We start from the raw sequence: 26,470 nt of genomic DNA on the forward strand, positions 1-26,470 counted from the left end.
TGTGAAGTTCCTGAGTTGTTTGAGAAGTTATGTGCAGAGTGTCACCTTTCTGAGCTGTTTGGGGTCAGTATCCCAGGGAGTGGGTCACAAGGCTTATATCCTAATTCTTTGAGCTGTCTGGGTGTGAGGTCTCAGAATACTTTGCAGGGCTGATGCTCATCTTATCTCTTTGAGCATTTTCCCCCATTTGCTCCCCTTGCCATTAACAGTATGTCCTTTAGATAGTCCCTCCAGCAGATACAGATGTTCACCTTCATTGTTTATATCCAGGCCTCTGAATTATTTTATGGTCTATGTCAACAGTATGAAGTCTTTGCCCAGATGTTTTATTTTTATTATTATTATTTTTAAAGATTTTATTTATTTATGCACGAGAGACACACACACACACACAGAGAGAGAGAGAGAGAGAGGCAGAGACACAGGCAGAGGGAGAAGCAGGCTCCATGCAGGGAGCCCGATGTAGGACTCGATCCCGGGATTCCAGGATCACTCCCCTGGCGGAAGGCAGGCGTCAAACCGATGAGCCACCCAGGGATCCCCTGCCCAGATGTTTTAGGTTATATTCCGGGTGGCGAGATCTCTGAGCTGCTTTGGGGTCCGTGTCCCTGTCTGAGGTATGTAAGCTGTTTGGGGTTTGCGTCTCAGTGTGAAAGGTCCCCAAGGTACTTTAGGGTTTCAGGGTGTGAGGTTCCTGTGATGTTCGTAGTAGTCTGTGGCCAGAGGATAAGGTCTATTAAATAACTGGTTATCTATGTCTTGTTATGTGAGTCCTTGGAGCTTTTTGCCAGCCTTTGGCCAGAGTGTGAGGTGTCTAGGCTGTTCTGTGGTCTGTGTCTACCGTGGGAGACCCCTGAACTCTTTCGGACTCTGTGTCCCATGGTGTGAGGTCTCCAAGGTTTTCTGTGCCCTGTGTCCAGTGCTATGACGTCCCTGAGCTGTCTGCGATCTTTCAGTGGCAAGGTCTCAGTGGCGAGGTCTCCTACTGTTAAATGGCCAGCCTGTACTCCGTAGTATAACAGGAATCACCTTGATTAATTTACCCTTTTCCCTCTAGTTGTTTGCTCCTTCCACGCGTGCACACAGACCAGTGAATGTGTATTTTCTTAGAACACATATTTAGAAGTGGAATTGCCAGGTCAAAGAAGTTATGCATTCAACAAACTCCCATGTGAGTACCTACTGTGAGCAGGGCAGTTGTAGGGGCTTGTGGAGACGCGGGGGCCTGGAAAGCCACATACACTCTGGTGGTACCAGCGGAAAGGGCTATCCATTTTCATTGTGATAGATGCTGCCACACAAATTCACACTGCCATCAGGAGATGCCAGTGCCTTTCTCCGGGCCAGGGCTCTGCAGCAAGGGGGTTGGGACACCTTGGCGACGCATTCAGCAAAATCATCAGGGTATGGAGCTGGGACGGTCCATTGCGGGGTGTGTGAGGGGGAGCCTGGAATGGAATAGGTGCACAGGGAAGAAGACACGAGACTCTGCTTAGTTGTGTTGGTGTGAACGGAAGATTGAATGATTCCTGGGACATTGAAATGGAACAGCCCTTCCTAGGCCGCACACAGGAGAGCTTGAAGGGTGGCAATGAAGAGTTAATGACAAGATGGTGCGACTCTGGGATATACCATTGTGTGACAGGGAGATGGAACGGTCTGCTCCGGGAGGTACCACGGGGGCGCGGGGGGTGTCGTGTGTTTTGGAAAAAACCACCGTAGGCGTAGGGACGTGAAAGGTTTTCTCGTTTTGTTTTGCATCGTGCATCTGCCGCACTCCAAACAGAGAAGAGAATGGGGCCGCCCTGACCAAACTGAGCCCCAGGGAGGGGGATGGTGGACCCCACCTCTGGCCTAAAGCCTCCACCCATCTGGAAGCCACCACCACACGATCTTAGGTCTGGTTGGCTCTGACGATTCGGATCAACAGCTGGGGTGGTGCGGGGTGGAAGGCTGCGGAGCTGTGATTGGCTCTGCGATGAACAAGGCGGGATCAAGCCCTGTCCTGAGCGCTGATTGGCTACCGTAAGACTGCCCACCTAAGCCCTTCCAGGGTACCGAGGTTTTCGGGAATCACTTATAGGCTACGAGCGGGTTGTCTGGCTCCGTGCTGCTATTGGCTGCTGACTTGGCGCAGGCGCTATGGCCCCTGCGTTAGCCTTCCCAGTTGCAGAGGCAGGGATTTGGCTACTGGAGACCGTAGGTTCGAATCCCGTCTGGGAACACCAGTTTGCGCACCTGTAAAGAAGCTGGCATTATTGGCTAGCACAGAATGTGTCGGGTAACCTTTTCTATTCTCTTCTATCTGTTCTGACTCTTTTGAAAACAATGCTTATTGTGTCCCATTATATTGATTTCAGGACTCACTCACTTCACAGCAGCACTGAGAAAAATTCTTCACTGGGGCTCCTGGCATCTGTATTTCAAGGTACCTATAGGTCTGAGTTCTGCAGAGAAGGTTCAAGGTGATCTTAGGATCCTCTTCTAAGACGTCCCCTCCTCCCCCGAGAGAGGATGACTTGGAGGCTTCTTGCCCCCTCTGGACCAGGCCTGACTAAGGGTGTGTGGAGGTGTGTGTATGGAGGAATACGGAGAGGAGATGGGACATAAAAGCAACATAAATGCATGATTTTATGCTCTAGGATGGAGGTGTGTGTGGCATTTAAAAGGGGAATTTTGAAGGGGGCAAAATATAATTGCAAAGATAAACTTTTAAGTGATGGGATTTTAGGCATCAGGCAGGGGAGGTGTTTGCCTGAGAGTAGATAAGTAGGAGGAAAGTGGTTCTGAAGCCAGTCAGCTCATTATAAGGTAGTTACTACATGCTGTTTCCAGTTTGGAGGTCTATATCAGAGATTTAGATCTTCCAGGAGTTTGTTGGTTTCTGTCTCAGAGTGAGAAGGCTCTAAGCTGTAGGGGGATCTTTGTCTTGGGGTGTGCAGGGGTTCCTCCCCCTTAAAATTGAATTTCATTTTGGGTTTTTTTTTTTTGGCATTTCTCTGACCACTGGAGGGGCTTAATACTGTTTTCTGAGCTTACAGCAAAATGTGTTTTTTAAGTTTTACAAATTCCCTGTTACATCTTTTCATCTTTTTTTCCTTTTTTAAAAAAATTTATTTTAAAATCATTTTAGACTTAGAGAAAGTTGCAAAATTGTATACAGAGAGTTCCTGTATACCCTTAGCCCTGCTTTTCCTAATATAAAGAACTTACATAACCATAGTACTACTTTAAAACTGGGAAATGAATATTATTGTTTGTGAACTATTGTTCATCTGTTTCATGTCTGTGACCAAGGTGTGAAATATCTGAACTTTTGGGACCCACAGCTCTCTTGGGTTCTGTGTCCTATGCTGTGATGTCTCTGAGCACTTGGTGTATGTTTCTAGATGCTAGATCTCTTATTTCCTTGGTGGTTTCTGTGCCAGAAAATGATATCTTTGATCTATTAGGGTCTCTTCAGGGCAGATTTTCTCTGAGCTGTTTGGGCTTCTGTGTTCAGGGTGTGAGGTCTCTGAGCACCTTGGGGTGTCTAAGTTCAAAGCTATGTGTACTCTCAGCTAGTTTCTGTTGGTCTCTGTCAGAGATTATGAGGTCACTCAATACTTTTGGATTCTGTGTCTAGGGCAGGATTTCTCAACCTCAGCACTATTGACATTTTGGACTGGAAAATTCTTTGATATGGAGGGCATTGTAGGATGTTTTACTAGTTTGCTAGGGCTGCTGTAAAAAAAAAAAAAGTACCACAAACTGGGGCAGGGTGGGGGGGAAGTGGCTTAAGCAACAGAAATTTATTGTCTCACAGTTCCGGAGGCTGGAAGTCTGAGATCCAGGTGTTAGCAGGTTTGTTTCCTTCTGAGGGTGAGAACGAGAATCTGTCCATGCCTCTCTCCTAGCTTCTGGTGGTTTGCTGGCAGTCTTTGATGTGCCTTGACTTCTGCTGCATCACCCCGATTTCTTCATCTTCACACAGTGTCCTTTGCGTGTGTGCCTGTGTCCAAACTCCCCCTCCCCTTTTTTAATAAACACACTAGTCACAGTGGATTAGGGGCCCACTGTGTTCCAGGAATATGACCTCGTTTTATATCTGCAATGGCCCTATTTCCAAATAAGGTCACACTCTGGGGTCCTATGGGTTAGGACTTCAACATATGAATTTGAGGGAGGTGGATATAAGTCAACCCATAAAAGATGTTTGGCATGGGAAAGGAAGGAAAGAGGGAGGGAAGAAGGGAGCAGCCCCCAACATCCAGAGTTGTCCCTGTACTTACAGTTAGGCCATGTTATTCTCCTATTAGACATAAACAGAATCTCACAGAATACTAACCTTAGACAAGGTTACTCTGAGACCGTGATGGGGTGAGACAAAGCAAAGCTAATTCATAATGTTGTCTCAGCACAGACAAAAACTGGTCATTGTGCCACCTACAAGATACCAAACATCCCCCTCTCTTGGTTAAAACGAGTGACTGCTTTTTTTTTTTTTTTTTAATACCAATTTCAGCTTTGTTCTCACTCTAGTCTGTCCTTGCTATAGATGAGATTTATTGAGATACCCAGTCATAAAACTGCTCTCACTTTCTGGCATTGTCCAATCTAGAGTGAGCTCCACTTCTTTATGGCCTCCCCCAAACCACTTAACTGAAACCCAGATCCTATAATTGGTTCTTATTTCTTTTAAAAATATTTTATTCATTTATTTATTTGACAGAGAGAGAGGGGGAACACAAGCAGGGGGAGTGGAAGGCAGAGGAAGAGGGAGAAGCAGGCTCCCAGGGAGACTGACACGGAGATCAATCCCAGAATCCTGGGATCATGACTCAAGCCCAAGGCAGATGCTTAATGGACTGAGCCACTCAGGCACCCCACTTTTTTAAATTAAATAATTTTTTAGTAATCTCCCCCTATTTTTTAGTAACCCAACATGGGGCCTGAGCTCACAACCCTGAGATCAAGAGGCACATGCTCTTCTGACAGAGCCAGCCAGGTGCCCCTAATTGGTTCTTTCTGATACCCTCTTACTAAGGCATCTCTTGGCTCCCAAGGTGTGCATTCTCCCTCACTGAACTGAAATGAATAATGAACCCTACTTGTTCAACTATAGGTATGTTCCTGGGGGGTCTTTGGCTAAAGAGCACTGTCAAGTGGCATCCCTGATCTCTACCCACTGGTTGCCAGTAGCACCTCTCCCCTCCCAGCTATGACAACCAGAATGTCCTTAGGTATTGCCAGATGTTCCCTGGAGGGGAGGGAGGAGCAAGTTGCCTTCGGTTGAGAGCTACTGGTCCAGGGTATGAAGTGTTTGAGGAGCTTGGGGGTGTTTGTCTGAAGTTCTTGTTCTCTGAGAAGTGTTTGGGTCTGTTTCTCAGGATGTGAGGTCACCAGTCTATCTCAAGGTCTCTGCTCCAATGTTTGAGAGCCCTGAGCTCTTTGGGTTGCTGTATCCAGAAAGAGTGATCTCATCACGTGGCAAAATTCAGCCATGAGGCATTTGGGGCACACACACAGTGCCCTGGCTATATGCCAGTTGAGAAAGGCAATGAGAAATCAGAGTCGTGTGGTAAGTAGTGAACTCCTCCACATGGATTCATAGCCACCCCAGCTTCCTCGTCTGGACCAGGAAATACAGGTGGCCACTTCCTTCAGAACTTCTATCTTTCCCTTTGTTCTAGAGGTCACAGAATCTCCCTTGATACCATTTGTGGAGATTGTGTTGTGGAGAGGTGGTTGTTGTGTTTCCTGATACCAGCCCCAGAGTGGAGAGCCCTGTCTTGGGATAGACATTGCTCAGATGGATGTTGGAATCTTTTTCCACTCAGGCCTCGTCCACACCCAGTACACATGGGTGTTTGCAGCCTAGTGGAACCTGTTTCAGAGCCTGTAACCCAAGTCCCAGTTGGGTGGTAGGAGAGTTCAGCTTTTTGGAGCATCTCTTTCTAAACCTTAATTTGACCTACTGAGGTTTTTGCAAGACTGCTCTGAGTCAGTAGGGCAATGTACAGTCCACATACCTGTACTCTCCATATTTCAGCCCCCTTCTCCCTAATCACACATCCCTTCTGAAAGCAAAATTCAGGGCTGGGGAAAGGGATGATATACAGGTAAATGACATTTCTGGCCAGGAGCCAGCATGGGTCTGAGACTGTCTCAGTTGGAACATAAGAGTCATGTGCACATATTGCTTACTATAAATGTCTGTTAGGTTCAATAAAGAGTAAATATTCTCCAGAATTATGTTTCTATCTCTAGTTAACCCACAGTTTTACTTCAGCTGTTCCTTTGAGAACATACATAATGGGCTGTGCATCATAAGGCAAGTCTGCACAGTGAGAAAAAACATTGTTCTTGTGAAAATCCGGTTATAAGAGAGATAGGTTTGTACTTTCTCTCTCTCTCTCCAGGTGCCTCCAGGTTTGTACTTTTATGCAAGAGACAGGGTCTGAGCTCTGGAGAAAGGATTTGGGGGAGGGTCCAGAGCATTGGTGAATCAAAAAAGTCATAAGAGAAGTTAAAAAATAGTTGGTATCTTTATTTTTTTAAGTAGGCCCCATGCCCAGCATGGAGCCCAACACAGGGCTTGAACCCATCACCCTGAGATCAAGACCTGAACTGAGATCAAGAGTCAGATGTTTAACTGACTGAGCCACCCAGGCATCCCCAAAAGTAGTTTGAACTATTTGAACAAATGAAAATGAAAAGAAAACTTAAAAAATTTGTGGGATACAGCAAAGCAATACTTATATAGAGGAAATTTTTAAAGGCATTTTGGCTTCTGTCTTGCTTTTTCTTGGATCACTAGTGGAAGCCAGCCATCATGTTGTGAGGACACTCAAGCAGCCACATGGAGAGAGAGATCTATGCACCAAAGAACTGAGGCACCCCACCCAACAGCCATCACTAAATTGCCAGCAATGTGAGTGATCCAACTTGGGAGCAAAGCTTCCAGCCCAACTTGAGCCTTCTGATAACTGCATCCTGAAGGACTTAAAGTCAGAACCATGCAGCTAAGCTGCTCTTGAATTCCTGACTCCCCAAAACTGTGTGAGATGATTAGTGTTTGCTGTTGTCTTACGCTGCTAAGTTTTGGGTAATTTCTGGCATTTCTGAGTTCTTTGAGGGTCTCTGTCTAGGGTTCGAGATGTCTGAGCTTTTTGTGACCTGTATGCATATCTGGGCATTTGGGGCATTCCCTGTTTTACATTTTTAGGGCTCTGATCTCTTTAGGGATCTCTCTCTGTGTTTTTAGGTCACTGAACTATTTGGGGATCTAAGCCTCAAAGTGTGGGGATTCTGAGCTGTTTTTGGTTCATGGCCAGAATGTGATCATAACTGTTTGGGATCCTTAGTCCCCGGGTATGATGTCTCTAAGATACTTTGTACTTGGGTACAGAATTTGAAGTCTCTGAGCTCCTTTGCAGTCTGTGTTCTGGATGTGAGGTGTTCTGGGTGTCTTAGTTTTCATAGCCATGAACTCTTTGGAGGGTCACGTACAGGTTTTGTTTGTTCTTTGAAGTGTATGGAGTTTTAAGTCCCAGGAAGAGATATCATGAAGGTGACTGGAATCTGTATCCAGGCTGATAGGTGATGGAGCAGTTTGGGCCAGTGAGTCTCTAGATATAAAGTCTCTGCTGTGTTCAAAAGTCTATGTCCAGATATTCGTATTTCTGGTTTTGAAGGCAGGGGAAATCTGTGTTTCTGGATGTCAGCTCTCTGAACTGTTTACAGCTATATGTCCCACGATATGAACTTCCTGAGTTGTTTGTGGGTATGTGTTCCAAATGTGTGGGGTCTCTGACATGCTCGTGGCTCTGTGTTGCAGTATATGAGGTCTCTGTTCACAGGTATATGTACCAGGGTGTGAGGTATCTGAACTCTTTTGAATGTGTGTACATGAGATTATGAGGTCTCTGATCTGTTTGGGTGTGTGTTTCCCAGGACGAGAGAGGTTTTACTTGTTTGTGGGTGTATATTCCATTGTGTTAGTTCCCTAATCTATTTGGATGTGTATGTCTTGGGATGTGTTTCTGCTCTGTGGGTGTATGGTCTAATGGTGTAAATGTTTCTGATCCACTTGTGGGTATATGTCGCAGAGTATGAGGTCTCTGATCTGTTCATCATTGTATTTCTCAGGATGTGAGGTATCTCTTCTGGATGCATATCAAGGGTATGAGTTCTCTAATCTGTTTTTGGTTTTATGTCCCTGGATGTTAGATCTCTGGTCTCTGTGGGTATATGTGCCAATGTGTATATTCTCTGACATGTTTATGGGTGTATTTTTCAGTATATGAGGTCTCTGACATATTTGTGGATCTGTTTTCCTGGTTGGTATGTTTCTGAGCTTTTTTGGTTATGTGTTCTGGGGGTTTGAGCACTCTGGCCCATTTGTTGGAGGTATGTTGCAGGATATAAGGACTGTTCTGTCTGAGGGTGTATGTCCCAGAGTGTGAGGTCTCTGCTGTGTTTGTGGGTGTATGTCTGAGTGTGAGGTCTCTAAAATGTTTGTGGGTGCAGTTCCCAAGATGTAAGTTCCCTGAACTCTTTATGGATGTATATACCAGAAAATGAAATCTGTGATCTATTTGTGACTGTATGTTCCAGAACGTAAGGTCTCAGTGCTGTCTATCCCTATATATGTCCCAATATGTGAGGTCTCTCCTCATGGGTGTATATCAAGGGTACATGTTCTCTGATACTTTTGTATTGGTACTTCCCAGGGAATGAGGCCTCTGAGGTGTTTGGGGTGGGAGAATTTCATATAATGTGAGTTCTCAAATATGTTTGTGGCTATATGACCTAGCGTAAAGGTCTCTGATCTCTTTGGATGTGTATTATTTGAAGTCTCTGAGTTCTTTGTTGACGTACATCCCGAGGAGGGAGGTCTCTGATCTGTTTGTTGTTATATACCAGTATGTGAATCTGTCTTCACTGGTATACGTCAAGGTCTGTTTGTGGGTGTATTTCTCAGTGTATAAGGTCCCCTACCTGTTTCTAGGTATATGTTCCAAAGTAAGAAGCTCCTGATATGTCTCTGCATGTAAGATCTCTGACCTTCTCATAACTGTATCCGGAGCCTGAAGTCTTTCATCCCTATGATTATAATTCCCAGGTATCTTGTCTATGTTTTGTTTGTGGCAGTATGCCCTAGAATATTATGTGTCCACGTTGTTTCTGCAAGTATGTCCCTGTCGTGAGGTCTCTGATCTCTCCGAGAGTACATTCACCAGAATGGGAGATCTCTGATCATGTTTGTGGGTATATATCCTGGAGCGTGAGGTCACTGATGTTTGTGCATGTAAGCGCCAGAATTTGAGGTCTGTGATGTTTGTCACTATAATTATTAGTGTGTGAGGTGTCTTTCATGAGTGTATGCCAAGGGTGTAAGTTCTCTGATATGTTTGTGGTTGTATGAATGTGGGGGTGAGGTCTGTGGGTGTATGTCTCGGTGTGTGAAGTCTGTGAGGTCTTTTTGGATTTGCATCCTGTGATGTGAGGTCTCTGATCTTTTCAAGGGTTCATGACCCACAGTGTGAAGTATCTCATCTATTCCTTGTGTGTTTCCAAACATGTGAGGTCTCTCACCTGAGTGAGAGTGTATGTCCCATCATGTGAGGCCTCTTATTTGTTTGTGGGTCTATTCCCAAGATGGGAGCTCTCTCCTCTCTCTTTTTTTAAGACTTTATTTATTTATTCATGAGAGACACACACAGAGAGAGAGGCAGAGACACAGGCAGAGGGAGAAGCAGACTCCATGCAGGGAGCCCGACGTGGGACTCGATCCCAGGTCTCCAGGATCTCCCTGGGCTGAAGGCGGCGCTAAACCGCTGAGCCACCTGGGCTGCCTCTCTCTCCTCTCTTTTGAGCAGGAGGTCCCAATTTGAGAAGACTCTGCTTTGTGTCTAAGTATATTTCCTGCTATGTGAAGTCTCAGCTGTTTGTGGTATGTATTACAGGATTGGAGTTCCCTGATACACGTATGTATGTATGATGTATGTATGATGTATGTATGTCTCAGGCTGTGAGGTTGTTGATCTCTCTGTTGGTGTATATCACCCAATGGGAGTCTCTGATCTATTTGCGTTTGTCAAAGGTGTAAAGTCTGATCTGGTTGTGCATATATGTCTCAGGATGTAAGGACCCTAGTTGTTTGTGGGTATACGCCCCAGAATATAAGGTCTCTGATCACTTGTGGATATATGTCCCAGAATGCCTTTCTTTACTTTTTACAGGTATATGTTCCAGGCTGTATAGGCTCTATGATTTGCTAGGAGGGTTATTTGCCAAGATTTGAGGTTTCTGATTTGTTTGTGGGCATATGTCATAGAATGTGAAGTCGTGGATCTTTTAGGGTGTGTATGTCCAGAACATAAGGTTTCTGACTTTTCTGTGGTTGTTTCAGGGTGTGAGGTCTCCTCTTTGTTCCTTCTTGTATGTTTCAGTACGTGCTGCCCGGTTATGAATTTTGTTAAGGATGTAAGTTCTCTGGTCTGTTTGTTGTATATTCTAGGATGTGAAGTCTCTGCTCTGCTTGGGAGTGAGTGTCCCAGTGTGTGAGGTGTCTGAGCTGTGCGTGTGTGTGTGTGTGTGTGTGTCCATCCTAGGAAGTAAGGGCTGTAATGGGCTTGTGGGTATATCCCAGGTTATGAGGTTTCTGCTCTGTTTTGGAGTGAATGACAGCAAGTGCCTTATGTGAACTCTTTATGGGTGTATGTTCCAGGCTTCGAGGGCTCTCATGTGATAGTCAGTATATGTGCTAGGTGCAAGAACCAGAATCTGTTTCTGGATGTACTACCTAGTTTGTGAGAGGTCTCTGAACTGTTTGTAGGTTTGTGTTGCAGGATTTGAAGTCTGTTATTTCTTTTCTTTTTTTTTTTTAAAGTAAGCTCTACGCTTACCATGGGCTCACACTCATGACCCCGAGATCAAGAGTCACACTTTATGGACTGAGCCAGCCAGGCACCCCCAGTCTATGATTTCCTTATGGCTATACTTTACAGGCTGTTAAGTCCCTGATCCATTTGTAGGTATATATAAGAGGTGTAAGCTCCCTGATTGGTCTGTGAGTGTATTTCACATCTCTGTCTGTGCCATGTACATCATATCTGTGGTCAGTTTAACTAAGTACTGGCCTCCAGTGATACCTATGTCCCAATCCCTGGAACCTGTGATTATGTTAACTTTCTGGCAAAAAGACTTTGTCAGTGTAATGAAGTGAAACACTTTGAGACTGGGAGCTTTGTGAGAGTGATACAAGCACATCAAAGATGGTGATATAAAGATAGAAACAAACTGCAAGAAGGAGATACGACAAGTGAAGCCAAGAGAAGAGAGATTAGATTAGAGAGAGGTTTGAAAATGAAACCTGCAGGCTTTGAAGGTGGGGGAAGGGGCCACAAGCCAGGGAATGTAGGCAGCCCTTGGAAAAGGCAAGGAAATGGATTCTGTCTTGGAGTCTCCGGGAGGAAGGCAGGTCTGCTGACAACTTGTTTTTATCTCTCTAGGACTCATTTGCAGCGTTCTGGCCTGTAGAAATATAAGATAATAAATGCATGTTGTTTTACAACACTGAGATTGCAGTGACTTGTTACAGCAGCAATAGGAAATGAATACAGTGGCCCAGGTCGTGAGGTCTCTCTCTCGTGGTCAGCATACACCCCAGGATGTGAACTCCCCCATCTGTTTGTGAGTGTGTGTCTGATGGGGGGAGGTCTCTGATCTATGTGCAGGTGGATGAACCAGGGTGTGAGGTCTCTGACCTATTTGAGAGTGAGTGTCCCAACATTTGTGGTCTCTGAGCTGTTTGTTGGGGTATGTCTCAGAATGCGAGGTCTCTGATCTGTTTGTGTGTGCCTATCCTGGCATGTGAGGCATCTGAACTGATTTGGGGTATAAGTACAGTATGTGAGGTCTTTATGCTGTTTGTATCTAGAATACAACTTCTAGATTATTAGGCCTCTAATGTGTTTCAGATATATTTCTGATGATAATGAACTTTCTACTTTCTTTGGTGGTATATATGCCAGAATATAAGGTCTTTACTCTGTTTAGTTATGAGTGTCTAGGATGTGAGGTTGGAAAGAGCTTGCTGTGTGAGTGTATGTCCCTTGACCCTTAATTCTCTGATCTCTTGTTAAGTATATGTCGCAGGATATGAACTCTCTGATCTCTTTGTGGATATATATCACAAGGTATTAGTTCTGTGGTCTTTTGTGGATCTTTCTTCATAGCACATCTGGTCTCAGAAGCATACGTTGCAGGATTTGAGGTCCCTGATCTATTCATGGGCACTTCTGGTTGTATACAGTCTCTGATGCGTTTTGGAGTACATCCCAAGATGAGCCCCCCGATTTGTTTGTTGGCATATTTCTCAGAGTGTGAGGTCTCTGATCTCTTTGCAGGCATATATTGCCAGGTTTGAGGTCTGTGGTCTCCATGGCTACATGTTCAGGTTGTGAGCTCCTGATTCTGTTTGTTGAAGTACACCCCAGGATGTGAACTCTCTGATCATTTGTGTGTGGGAGAGTATATGATGTGAAGATTCTGGTTTGTGTTCTGCTAAGTGAACCAGGCTAAAAGGGCTAGCATGTTTGAGGGGGTTTTCCCAAGATGTGAATTCCCTGATCGGTTTCTGAATGCATGTCCCAGGATGTCAGGTCTTAGCGCTATTTGTAAATGTACATCCCAGGCATGAGTACCCTGTGCTGATTGAGGGTGTTCATCCCAGCTTGTTAGGCCTCTGATGCAAGTATATGAGATTTCTGGTTTGTATCCTTGAACGTGTAACGGGATGTGAAGCTTCTTATTTGTTAAAGTGTGTATATTCAAGGTCTGAGATTTCTGAGCTCTTTGTGGATATATGTCTCAGGATTGAGGCTTCTGATCTATTTGCAGGTATGTGCCCCAGGATTTGAGCTCTCATTTCCTTATGGGTCTTATGTTAAGCATCTTTTTTTTAATAGATTTTATTTATTTATTCATGAGACACACACACACACACATACACACACACACACACACACAGAGTTAGAGACACAGGCAGAGGGAGAAGCAGGCTCCATGCAGGGAGCCCGATGCGGGACTTGATCCCAGGTCCCCAGGATCACGCCCTGGGCTGAAGGTAGCGCTAAACCGCTGAGCCACCCAGGCTGCCCCAATGTTAAACATCTTTAATTATTCTGGTTGTATTCTCCAGGATGTGAAGTCTCTAATGTGTTGTGTTTTTTTTTTTTAAGATTTTATTTATTTGAGAGAGAGCATGCACGAGAAGGAAGGAGTCTGGTTCTCCTTCTCCCTCTGCCCCTCTCCCTTCTTGTGCTCTCTCTCTCTTTCTCAAATAAATAAAATCTTTAAAAAAATGTTTTTAGGGATACCTGGGTGGCTCAGTGGTTGAGCATCTGCCTTTGGCTCAGGCCATGGTCCTGGGGTCCTAGGATCGAGTCCTGCCTCAGGCTCCCCAGGGGGGCCTGCTTCTCCCTCTGACTCTCTTTCTCTCTGTCTCTCATGAATAAACAAAATCTTTTTAAAATGTTTCTAAATTTTTTTAAATCAAAAAAATTATTTATTTATTTATGAGAGAGAGAGAGTGCACAGGTGGGGGTAGGGTCAGAGGGAGAGGGAGAAGCAGACTCCCCGCTGAGCAGGGAGCCCAATGTGGGGCTCCATCCCAGGACCCTGGGATTATGACCTGAGTCTAAGACAGACGCTAAACTGACTGAGCCATCCAAGCACTCCGTGTGTTATGGGTTCTTGTTGCAGGGTTTGGGATCTCTAAGCCATTTTTGTTGTATTTCTCAGATGAAGTCTCTGATCCATTTGTGTGGGTATATCACAGTATGTGAGTGTGTTTTTTTGGGGGGGTTGTCTCTTTTGCTTGTAAACCAATGGTATGAGGTCTGTTCTATCTGTGAGTATGTGTCCCGATTTTTGAGGTCCCAGACCTGTTTGTGGGTGTATGTCCCCGAATGTGTGTTTCTCTGCTCTCTTTAGATGTGTATCTGAGGGAAGGAGGTCTCTGATCACTTTCTAGATGTATGACTGCAGACGAGGGATGGGAGCTATTTCTAGTCTATATCCCAGGATTTTAGGTCTCTGAGCTTCTTGGAGGTATGGGTTTTGTAATTTGAGGTCTCTTCTCTACTGACTTAAGGCCTCTAAAGATGCTTGTGTCCTAATCCTTGGAAACTGTGAAGATGTAACCTTACATGTTAAAAGGTACTTTGAAGGCATGATTAAATTAAGCATCTCAAGGGGCGCCTGCACATCTCAGTTGGTTAAGCGTCTGCCTTTGGCTCAGGTCATGATCCTGGGGGGATCTTGGGGAGATCGTGGGATCGAGTCCCACATCGGGCTCCCTGCTCAGCAGGGTGTCTGCTTCTCCCTCTCTCTGCCCCTCCCCCCTGCTCATGCACTCTCTCTCCCTCTTTCTGTCTCTTCTCTTTCTCTCAAATAAATTTTTAAAAATCTTAAAAAATATTTAAGCATCTTGAGATGGGAAGGTTTTCTTAGATTTTCTAGGTGGGTCCAATGTAATCACAAGAGACCTGAAATGAGGGGATCCCTGGGTGGCTGAGGATCCCTGGGTGGTTTGGTGGTTTGGCGCCTGCCTTTGGCCCAGGGCGTTATCCTGGAGTACCGGGATCGAGTCCCTCGTCGGGCTACCTGCATGGAGCCTGCTTCTCCGTCTGCCTGTGTCTCTGCCCCTCTCTCTCTGTCTCTGTGTCTCTCATGAATAAATAAATGAAATCTTTATTTTAAAAAAAAAGGAGTCCTGAAATGAGAGGGACAAGACACAAGGTAATGACACAAGCCAAGTCACATACAGTGATCTGATGATGGAGATGTTTGTGGGTGTGTGTCCCAGCTTGTGAAGTCCTTGAGCAGTTCATGGGGGTATGTCCTGGGATGTGAAATTTCTAATTGTGCATATATACCTGTACTAGCTAAATAATAGGACTCAAAAGATGTCCAGTGAAGGACATGTGACCAGGGAGCCCTAATTAGGGAAGAGATTGATGATGGAGGCAGAAATCAGAGAAATTTGAAGATGAAGCATGGAGGACTTTCCAGTGAAGGGGCCAGGGGCCAAGAATACAGGAGCTCTGGAAACTGGAAAAGGCAAGGAAATGAATTCTCCCCTAGAGTCTCCAGAAGGAACACAGCTCTGCTCACACCTGACTTTAATACTGTAAGACCCATTTTTGGATTTCTAACCTACACAAATGTAATATAGTAAATAAATTTGTGTTTTTCCATGACACTAAAATTGTGGTGATTTGTTCCAACAACAATAAGAAATAAATATTTAAGAAATATTTTTAAGTATTAATTAATATATTCTTAAATATATTTAAAGAAATAAATACAGTGATGTTTCTGTCCGGTTGTCTGTTCACATCCTAGGAATGTGTTTGTGAGTGTGTCTGATGGTGGAGGCCTCTGATCTGTGTGTGGCCTCTGATCTGTGTGTGGGTGTATGAACTAAGGCAAGAGATCTCTGACCTATTTGAGAGTGTGTATCTCTAAATTGTGGATTTTGTGGGGTGTACATCTTGGGATGTATGGTCTCTGGTCTCTTTGTGAGTACATGTCCTTGGATGTGAGGTCCCTCTACTGATTTTGTGTGTCTCTTTCTATGAGGTCTGAGGTGGTTGTGAGTTATATCTAGGTTGTTAGGTCTGATAGTTCATGGGTATTTCCAAGATTTCTGATTCGTTTAGTTATATATGTACCAGGATGAGAGGTCCTCTGATCTGTTTGGATGTGTATATCTAGGTGTGAGGTATACAGCAGGTTGGGGGTGTCCTTAATTTGGCTCGAGTCTCTGATCTTTCTGTGGGTCTATGTCCCAAGATATGAGCACTCTGAACTCCTTGTGGGTGTTTTCTGAAAAAGACAAGTGCATAATCAGTCTTGAGGTATTTTTCCTAGACTATGAGGTCTCTTACTTGATTGTAGGTATATGTTACAAGACTTGAGATCTCTGATCTGTGAGTATGTTTCTCAGGCTGTAAGGTCTCTCATCTGTGTGTGGGTACATTTCTCAGATTTCACAGGTTTGTATTCAGACCTTTCTATCACGGTATTTTAATTTATTATCTCTTTGTGTGTGTAAGGGTGTGAGGTGTCTTCTGTTTGTGGTTATGTGTCCTAGTTTGAGAGGTCCCTACCTTGTGGGTGGGTACATGACACAGAACATGTGCCTCGTTCTTTTTTTTTTTTAATGTATTTCCAAGGATGGGAGGTCTCTAATCTCTTCGGAATCATATGACATGGGATGTGAGGTCTTTGACCTACTTATGGGTGTATGTCTCAGGATGGAATGTTTTTATTTTTTTAAGATTTTATTTATTTACTAATGAGAGAGGCAGAGACACAGGCAGAGGGAGAAGCAGGCTCCATGCAGGGAGCCTGACATGGGACTCGATCCTGGGTCTCCAGGATCACACCCTGAGCTGAAGGCAGTGCTAAACCGCTGAGCCACTGGGGTTGCCCTATTTTTTTATTTTTATTTTTATTTATTTTTTTAAAATTTTTTTTAAAATTTTTATTTATTTATGATAGTCACACACAGAGAGAGAGAGAGAGGCAGAGACACAGGCAGAGGGAGAAGCAGGCTCCATGCACCGGGAGCCCGATGTGGGATTCGATCCCGGGTCTCCAGGATCGCGCCCTGGGCCAAAGGCAGGCACCAAACCGCTGCGCCACCCAGGGATCCCTATTTTTTTATTTTTAAAGTAAACTTCATGCCTAGTGTGGGGCTTGAACTCATCGACTGAGCCAGCCAGGCACCCCAGGATGGGATGTTTTTAATTGCTCATGTATGTATATCTAAGGTTGGTAAAGGTCACTGAAAGACGTCTGTATTCTAATCTCTAGAACATGTGACTATGGGACCTTCCATGTTAAAAGGTCCTTTGGGAAAAAAAAAGCCCTTTGCAGATGTGATAAAGTAATTATCCTGAGTTGGGAGAGATTTTCCTGGATTTTCCAGGTGAGTCCAATGTAATCACAAGGGTCCTTACAGGAGAGAGGCAGGACAATCAGTCGGAGAAGATGACAGATATAGAAATCAGAGAGAGAGATTTGAGGATGAAACACTGCTTTGAAGTCAGAAGGAAGGGGCCACCAGCCAAGAATTGCAGGCAGCTTGAGAAGTAAAAGGCAAGGAAATAGATCCTCTCCCTAGAGCCTCTGGGAGCGATACAGTTCTGCCAACAACTTGATTTTAGCCCTTTGAAACCCATTTTTAGCTTCTGACCTGTGGAAAGGTAAAATTGTAAATTTGTGTTGTTTTACAATACTAAGATTGCAGTGACTTGTTACAGCAGCGATAGGAAATGAATTCAGTGGCCCAGGTTGTGAGGTCTATCTGGTGGTAGGTTCGTATCTCAGGATGTGAACTCCCCCCGCACCCCCTTATCCATTTGTGAATGTGTGTCTGATGGCAGGAGGTCTCTGATCCATGTGTGGGTGGATGAACCACAATGAGAGGTTTCAGAATGTTTGTGTGTGTGGGGGCATGTCCCAGAATTCGTGGTTTCATAGCTGTTTGTGGGAATATGCCTTAGAATGTGAGGTCTCTGATCAGTTTGTGTGCACATGTCCTAGGATGCCAGGTGTCTGAGCTGATTTGGGGAATACATTCTATTATGTGAGGTTCATCAGATGTGTGTGGGTTATGTGCCAGTTGTTAGGTCTCTGATCTGTTTGGGGGTGCTTCTGGTAATAGGTTTCTGATTTGTTTGATCATGTATATACCACCAGCATGTTATATCTCTGATTTATTTAGGTTCATACGTCCAGAGCATGTGAGGTTTCTGAGCGTTTTCTGGGTGTATGTCCTTTGACTTGAGGCCTCTGATTTGTTTGCTGGTAAATGTCCCAGCACATGAGCTTGCTGATGTGTTTGTGGATCTTCATTGTAAGATTTTGGGTCTTAAAAAAAAAAGAGAGATTTCAGGTCTATAATCTGTTTCTAGTATTTTCTTAGCCTCTGAGGTATCTGACTTGATTGTGGTTTTGCATTGCAGGATTTCATATTTCTGATCCATTTGTGGGTCTGCGCCTTGGGTACATGTGGCCTCTGCATTGTTTGTGGATTATATCCCAGGATGTGAGCTTTATGATCTGTTTGTTACATATGACTCAGGGCTTGAGGTTTCTGATCTGTTTGTGGGTACATGTTGCAGAGTTTGAAGCCTGTGTTTTCTTTGTGTGATTGAGAGTTCTCTAATCTGTTTGTGGGTACGTATCCCAGGATTTGAGATTCCTGATCTGTTGGATGGTATATGTTACATGGTGTGAGGACTCTGGACTGTTCACAGCGTTTGAAGTCTCTGATATGTCTGTGGCTATGTGAGGTCTGGAATCTCTGTTGGTGGATGTTCTAAGGTGCAAACTCCCTGATGTGTTTGTGGGTAGTGTTGGATGGTATGAAATGTCTGATGTATGCCCTGGTCAGTGAACCAGAGTGTGAAGCCTCTGACCTGTTTGAGGGTATTCTCCCAGGATCTGAGTTCTCTTACCTGCTGGCTTTTAGCATGCCCTAGGAAATGTTTGGTCTCTGAACTCGTTATGGGTGTATGTCCCAGGAAAGGAGTTCTCTGAGCTGCTGGGACATGCATATTCAAATCTCTAGCTTTGGGGGGTATATTTCCAAGAATAAGAGATTTCTGATTTGTTTGCTGATATATATATGTATATATGTCAATATATCTGTATGTTGATAAATATCTGATCTGAAGGCGTATGTCTAAGCTGTGAGGTTATAGAGCTCCTGGTGGGTCATTTGCCTTGGTTTGAAACCTCTGACTTGTTTGAGAGCATGTCCCAGAATACAGTGCCTCCAATCTTTCTATGGGTACATGTTGCAAGATCTCAGGTCTATGATGGCCTTCTGGCTCGTTTTCCCAGCCTTGAGGCCTTTGACTTGATTGTTGATATATATGGTAGGATTTGAGATCTCTGATTTGTTTGCGGGTAGCTAGCTATCTCAGGTTGTGAGGCCTCTGGTATCTGTGTGGTCTACATCTCAAGGTGTCAGGCCTCTGCACTTACTGTGGGTGTATGTCCTACATGTCAGGCCTCTGACCTGTTTGTAGTTGCATGTGGCAAAATTTGAGGCCAGTGATCTCTTTTTAGTTGTATTTCTCGCATGAGGTCCCTGATCTGTTTGTGAGTGTGTATCATGGTATATGAGTGTCTGGTCTCTGTGTGGGCTTATCAAGGATGTGAGGCCTATTTGGTTTGTGGTTACATGTCCGAATGTGTGAGGTATGACCTGTGTGTAGGTTTATGTTTTAAAAATGTGTTTCTGGGTGGCTCGGTGGTTGGATGTCTGCCTTTGGCCCAAGGCGTGGTCCTGGAGTCCTGGGATTGGGTCCCACATCGGGCTCCCTGTGTGGAGCCTGCTTTTCTTTCTGCCTGTGTCTCTGCCTCTCTCTCTCTGTGTGTTTCTCATGAATAAATAAATAAAATCTTAAAAAAAAGAATGTGTTTCTCTTTGCAGTTTGTGTGTGTATGACCTAGATGGTGGGTTCTCTTAGGTTTGTGAGTTTAATTTCAAGTGCTTAAGGACTCAGAGCATTTTTTTAGTATGTGTCCCCAGGTGTGTGTGTGTGTGTGTGTGTGTGTGTGTGTGTGTGTGTGTTCTTTTTGGATGTGTGTTAGAGGGTGGAGGGTGTCTCACTTATATAGAAATGTATGGCTCTGAATGTGAGATCTGTGAGCTATTTGTGCATACATGTCTCTGGTGACCAAATAACAATACCCTGAAGATGTCCACTTCCTAATCCCTGGAACCTATAATTATGTTAATTTACATGGAGAGGGGGACTCTGCAGATAGGATTAAGCACCCTGAGATGGGGAAATTATCCCAGATTATCCAAGTAGGCACAATGTAATCATTCTATGAGGGACACACGAAGGCAAGAGTCTGAGAACACAATGTAGGAAGAAACACAGAGGCAGAATAACTGACATTATGACAAAAGCAGAGATCAAAGAGAAATAGAGGTGGAGATTGATGGATGCAAAGAGAGAGATTTGAAGATGAAACACTGCTGCCTTTGAAGGTGGAGGAAGAAGCCACGAGTTTAGGAACGCAAGTGTCCTATACGAACTAGATTCTCCCCCAGGAACTTCAGGAAGGAGTAAATACCTTGACTTTTACCCTCTTAGACTCCTTGTCAGTCTTCTGATCTGCAGAAATAGAAAATAATAAATGTGTGTTGTTTTACAACAAGAAGATTGGAGTGATTTGTTAACAGCAGCGAGTCTAGAGCCCTCAGAAGGTAAAAAGGCCTGCATCTTCAAGAAATGGGATCAACGTGGCCTTCTTTTTCTTTCTTTCTTTTCTCTTTTTTCTTTTTAGTAGGCTCCAGGCCAGTCACAGGCTCTGCTTGGCTAAGACAGCCAGGCACCCTGTAGCCTTCTTTTCTTTAAAAAAAAAAATTAAAAGGGAGGGGGTTGGGAAGAAAGGACTACAGTGTCCCAGGCTGTGAGGTCTCCATCTGGTTGTTGGTACACATCCAAGGATGTAAACACCTCAGTTTGTGAGTGTATGTCTAATTGTGGGAGGTCTCTGATCTGTGCGTGGGTGGATGAACCAGGGTGTGAGGTGTCTGATCTCTGTAATACAGAATTTGTGGGCCTAGCTGTTTTCGGGTATATGGCCTAGGAGAGGAGAATCTGATTTTGCAGACAGTTCCCAAGATGTGAATTCTCTGAACTATAGGGGGTGGTGTTCACGGAGTAAGGATTCTGACTTCTTTGTGGGTACACTTGCTTTTGCTCAAAAACACTGATCTGTTTCTGGGATTCTGTCCTAGAATATGAGACCAGTTATATACTTGCTTAATCTTGAATAAAACAAACACCCAGCTGTTTGTTTGTCTCTGTCTCATGGTGTGAAGCCCCTGGTGACTGAAGCAGGAATGAAGCAGGGTGTATATCCCGTGATGGAAATTCCCTCATCTTTTTTGTGGGTATTTGTCTGATAGCATGAAGTGTTTGATCTTTTCACTGATGAATGAATAGTGTATGAGGTCTCTGACTTATTTGATGTTTTTGGTGGTTTTTTTTCTAGGTGAGCTCTTTGGCCAGTTTCAGCACGTGTCCTAGGATGTGAGATCTGTGATGTTTTGTGAATGTACATCCCAGAGTTTTAGGTCTCTGAGCTGTTTGTGGGTGTTATGTTTCAGGTCGTCAGATGTCTGATGTCGTATGTGGATATTGTGAGCATTTCTGATCTGTTTGTTGGTATATACGTGGTGAAGTGAAATTCTTATCTGTTAAGGTCTATATATATCCAGGGTTTGAGACTTCTGAGCTCATTCTAGGTGTATGTTTCAGATGTGAGGCCTCTGATCTGGTGGTGCGTATGTGTCCCACATTGCCGGCTCTCTGATGTGACATCTCTGGGTGTATTTCATTTTTTTTTTAAGATTCATTCTCTTTTTTTAAATTTTTATTTATTTATGATAGTCACACAGAGAGAGAGAGAGAGAGAAGCAGAGACAGGCAGAGGGAGAAACAGGCTCCATGCACCGGGAGCCCGACGTGGGACTCGATCCTGGGTCTCCAGGTGTATTTTCGCCCTGGGTAAAAGGCAGGCGCCAAACCGCTGCGCCACCCAGGGATCCCTCTGGCTGTATTTCTGTGCACGTGAGGACTTTCACCTCTTTATTGGGAGGATCTCCGTTTGTGGGCATGTATCCTAGGATCTAAGCTCTCTGATATCCTTGAGACTATATGCCCCAAGATTTCAGGTATCTAAATTTATCTGGATGCATTTACCAGTGTGAGGTCCATAACCTGTTTGTTGGTTCATGTTGCAGGATTAAAGGTGTGGTTTTGGTTGTATTTCTCAGATCAGGTCTTTGATCTGATCGTGCATGTGTGTCACATATATGAGTGTGTTATCTCCTTGGATGCATTGGTAAAGAGCATTGAGGTCTCTTTTTGTTTCTGTGTCCAGTTTGTGAGGTCCCTGATGTTTGTGTGTGTGTGTGTGTGAGAAAGAGAGAGAAAGAGAGAGAGAGAGAGAGAATGTGAGATGCTTTTCTGCTCTTTTGGGTGTATGTCTCATGTTTAGAGGTCTCGTCTGTTTGGGGGTCCTAGAATGTGGGTCCCTGATCTTCGCGTAGGTGTATATCACAGCACATCAGGTTCCTGCTTGCTTTGGGTGTGTATGTCCCAGATAGTGGGTTCTCTTATAGTTTTGTAGGTCTAACTCCCAGAGTGTGAAGACTCTAAGCATTATCTAGTACATTATCTCAGAATGTACCTCGCTCACATTATGCATGTATGCTCCAGGGTGGAAGGTCTCTGATCTCTTTGGATGTGTAGAATTCCAGATGTATAGTCTTCAAGCACTTCATGTACATGTCCCAGGAGGTGAGGTTTCTCTTTGTGCACATATGTTCTGTTTTGTCATAATGGATCGCCAAATATGGGCTCACCCCATTCTTGGACCTTGTAAATATGCTGTCTTACTTGGAGAAAGGGATTTTGCAGATGTGTATTCATTAAGCACCATGAGATGGAACAGTTATCCTGTATTACCCAGGAGGACCCATTCTAATCACAAGGGTCTTTATGTTAGGGAGGTAGGACCTTTGGAAACCATAAAAAACAAAGTGACCGCGTATTCTGGCGGGTAGGGGGCATGCGATGATGGAAGTAGAGTCACAGAAAGCAGAATGTGATGGCAGAAGCAGAGGTCAGAGAGCAAGAAAGATATTTGAAGCTAAAACAACGAATCATCTGATCCCCTTGTGGGTTATGCCGCAAGATATCTACCATCTGGTGTATTTTGGGGGTATGCTTTTAAGCATGCAGAGTGTCTAACTTGATTGCGGATTTGAAGTCTCTGGTCTTTTTATTTTGTATGCTCTAGAATATGGGCTCTCTGAGATGTTTGTCCACGTATGTTACTGGATTGGAGGTCTCTGATCTGTGTGTGGATGCATGTGTGTGGGGCTGTGAAGTCTCTCTGTAACCTTTTGTCAGTGGACATCCTAGGATATGAGCCCTTTGATCTGTTTTTGGGTGTATTCCCTTATATGTGAGGACTGATCTGATTCCATGTGCGATTTGTAAGTTTTGAGGTATCTGATCTGTTGGTGTATATCCAAGGATGTGAAGTCTCCAGGGTATTTGTGAGTGTATTTCCCCATACAGGATTCTTCTGAGCTGTTTGTGAGTGTGTGTTTCAGAATGTATGTCTTTCTCCACCTTGTGTATTTTGCTGGTAGGAGGTCTCTGATCTGTTTGTGGCTGTCTTCCCAGGATTTCAGGTCATCAGTATGTTTCCAAGGGTGTGTCTCAGGATCTGTTGTCTGTATTCTTTGCAGGTATAGTCCTGGATATAAGGTCTCTGATTTGTTTGTTGTGTGTGTTCCAGGATGCAAGGTTTGTGAATGGTCTGGGGGTGTGTTTTGCAGGTCTTTATGTCTGGACTCTTTGAGGGTGTGTGTCCTAGGATGTGAAGTTTCTGTGCCCATTTCCCAGCATGTGAGGTCTGTGAACATTTTGTCACTCTGTGTCCTGGGATGTGATATTTCCAATCCCTTTATGTGTACTGTCAAACATTTGAGGTCTCTTATCTTTCTGTGGATGTATTCACCAGGATATTTTAGTGTATTTCCTAGAATGTGCATCTCTCTGCTCTCTTTCTATGTATGTCCGCGTGGGCAGTGTCTGATCTCCCTGTGGGTGTACATCCCATGGTGTATGCCCTCTGATGTTTTGCGGATATGAAGTCTCTGTTAGGACAGTGAGTATGTGTCCTAAGACATGAGTTCTCTGACCACTTTTTGGATTTGTGTTGCAGGATGAGAGGTCTTTCATCTAGTTCACCGTGTATTTCCAGCTTGCAAGGTGTATTACCTGTTTGCAGATATCCATCCAAGGGTATGACATCTCTGAGGGTCTGTGCCCCACGATGTCAGATTTGTTTGTTGGGTGCACATCAAGATACAAATTGACTGATCCCTTTGTGGTTGTGTGTCTCAGGATGGGAGAATCTGTTCTTGGTCTGTGTGTCAACAGCATGTGGTCTCTGATCTGTTTGTGGCTCTATGTCCCAGGTCATCTTTTTTTTTTTTTAGAGATTTTATTTATTTATTCATGAGACACACACACACACACACACACACACACACACACACACAGAAAGAGAGAGAGAGAGACAGAGACACAGGCAGAGAGGGAGAAGCAGAGGGAGAAGCAGGCTCCATGCAGGGAGCCTGACGTGGGACTCGATCCCGGGTCTCCAGGATCACACCCTGGGCTGAAGGCTGCACTAAACCGCTGAGCCACCCTGGGATCCCCCTGTCCCAGGTCATCTTGTTTTGCCTTTTCTTTGTCTCAGGATGTAAGATTTTGGGTTTATATCCTAGGCTTTGAGTATCTTTGTAGGTGTAGGTCCCAACATATGAAGTTTCTGATCCATTCTTTAGTTTATTTCCCAGGATATGAGTACTCAAAAAATGTTTGTGAGTATATGTCCTGGCATGTGAGGTCTCTGGTATGTTTATATGGGGATGTCTCAAGGGATTGAGGTCTACAATCTGTTTGTGGGCATACATCCCTGGATGCTATTTCTCTGAAATAGCTGTGGGTGTCTCTCTCCACTCATGTAGTTTTTGATCTTTTTTTTGAATTTATATTTTTATTCAAGATTAAGCAAGTATATAACTGGTATATTTGGTCAATAATCTAAAACTATTTTTCCATTATTGAAACATAGGTAAGATTGGTATCTTTTTTTATAAATTTATTTTGTATTGGTGTTCAATTTGCCAACATATAGAATAACACCCAGTGCTCATCCCACCAAGTGCCCCCCTCAGTGCCCATCACCCAGTCACCCCCACCTCCACCCACCTCCCTTTCTACCACCCCTAGTTTGTTTCCCAGAGTTAGGTCTCATTCATTTGGGGAATATAAAAAATAGTTTTTGATCTTTTTGTGAGTATGTCACAGGATGTGAGGTCTGTTCTTTAGGGGCATATATTTCCTAGAATTTAAATTCTCTGAGCTATTTTGTATGTACTTCCAGGATGTGAGGTCCCTGATCCGTTTGGGTCTATGTGTTCCAGGATTTGAAGTCTCTGATTGCTGCTCTGCATCCAGCATATTCTCTGAATTATATTTTGAGGTCTATACCCTAAGTCTCAGAAGGATTTCTGAATCCTAGAGCCAAGGGCTCTGAGTTTTTTCTGGTCCTACATACCAGGGGTGAGTTCACAGAACTGTTTGGGTGGCTGTGTCTACACTGTATGACCTCTGAGCTGTCTGGTCCCTGTGTCCCAGAATACATGGTCCCTGTGCTCTTTTGGTTTGAGAGTTTCTCAACATGTTTGGGGTATATTTTCAGGTGCAGAGTCTCTTCCTCTTGGGAAGTCTCAGTCATAGAGTGTGATACATCAGACTCATTAAGGGTCTATTCCAGGGTCATAGTCTCTGAGCTTTAAATGGGAGGAGGAGGGTGCCCAGTTAGTGAGTTTCCTGAGCTGTTTGGAGGTCTTCATTCAGTATGTGAAATCTCTTCACTTTGTGATGGTCTGTGTCGAGTATGGAGTCTCTGAACTACTCAGAACTCTCTCCTTTTAGGTATGAGGTGGCGGGGCTGTTTGGGATCTATGACTCTCAGAACTCAGGTGTGTTTGAGTATCTGTGTTCAACCTCTTCTGCTTTGAGCCCATGTCCCAGGGAATGAGTTATCTATGATGTGGGTTTTGTCCTCAGGTGTGATTTATCGGAGCAGTTTCAGGATCTGTTTCAAGTTTGATGTCTTTCTACTGATGTCTTTATACTTTTGGGGGCCTCTGAGGTGCTTTACCCTCTGTGACCCAGAGTGTGAGCTCTGTATCCCTTGGTGTTGAGATTCCTGTTGTGGTGTATTTTCAAGGGTGAGGTAGCTCCTGTTGGGAGTGTCTCATCCCAGGGTATGGGGTCTCTGAACCATCAGGGGTTTGTTTCCAGGGTTTGAGTGGTTTGGGGTTCTATTACTAATGACATTTCCTGGGTGTTTGGAGGTATTTGTCCAGGCATTATGTCCCTGAGCTGGGGGTGAGGGTGCGTTTGTGTCCTAGGGTGGAAGGTTTGTTAACTCTTAAGCATTTTGGCATTGTATATCTGATATGTGAGGTCTCTGGCCTGTTTGTGGGTCTCCTTTCCAGACTGTGAGGTTAATAAACTCTTTGAGGGTTTCTGTCCCATAATGGGAGGTGCCGAGCTATGTGGGCATATATCACCGACATGTGCTGTCTCTGAACTCTTTTGTATTTCTCTCCCTACTTGGTTAGAAGTTCTTTGGGTTGTTTGAGAGCCTGTGTCCACAACGTGAGATCCCTAAGCTGTTGTGAGTCTGTGTCCATTACTGGATCTCTCCTCTGTTTGTGGCAGACTGAACAGAATGTGAGGTGTCTAGGCCCTTTGGTGATCCGTGTCCGTGAGCGTCAGGT

The 26,470-nt window shown here is 44.3% G+C and overlaps 1 long non-coding RNA gene across 1 annotated transcript in view; it reads left to right on the plus strand.

Moving 5' to 3' along the window:
• Positions 1 to 2,058: 2,058 nt before the first annotated feature.
• The window catches only part of LOC140627715 (uncharacterized), a 38,459-nt gene continuing 14,047 nt past the window's right edge, over positions 2,059 to 26,470 (plus strand). The window contains exon 1 of the long non-coding RNA XR_012026339.1: positions 2,059 to 2,281. This is a non-coding gene — a long non-coding RNA (uncharacterized lncRNA). The remainder of the gene's footprint in view (positions 2,282 to 26,470) is intronic.

This window comes from Canis lupus, chromosome X (assembly GCF_048164855.1).
Source record: "Canis lupus baileyi chromosome X, mCanLup2.hap1, whole genome shotgun sequence".
NCBI lineage: Eukaryota > Metazoa > Chordata > Mammalia > Carnivora > Canidae > Canis > Canis lupus.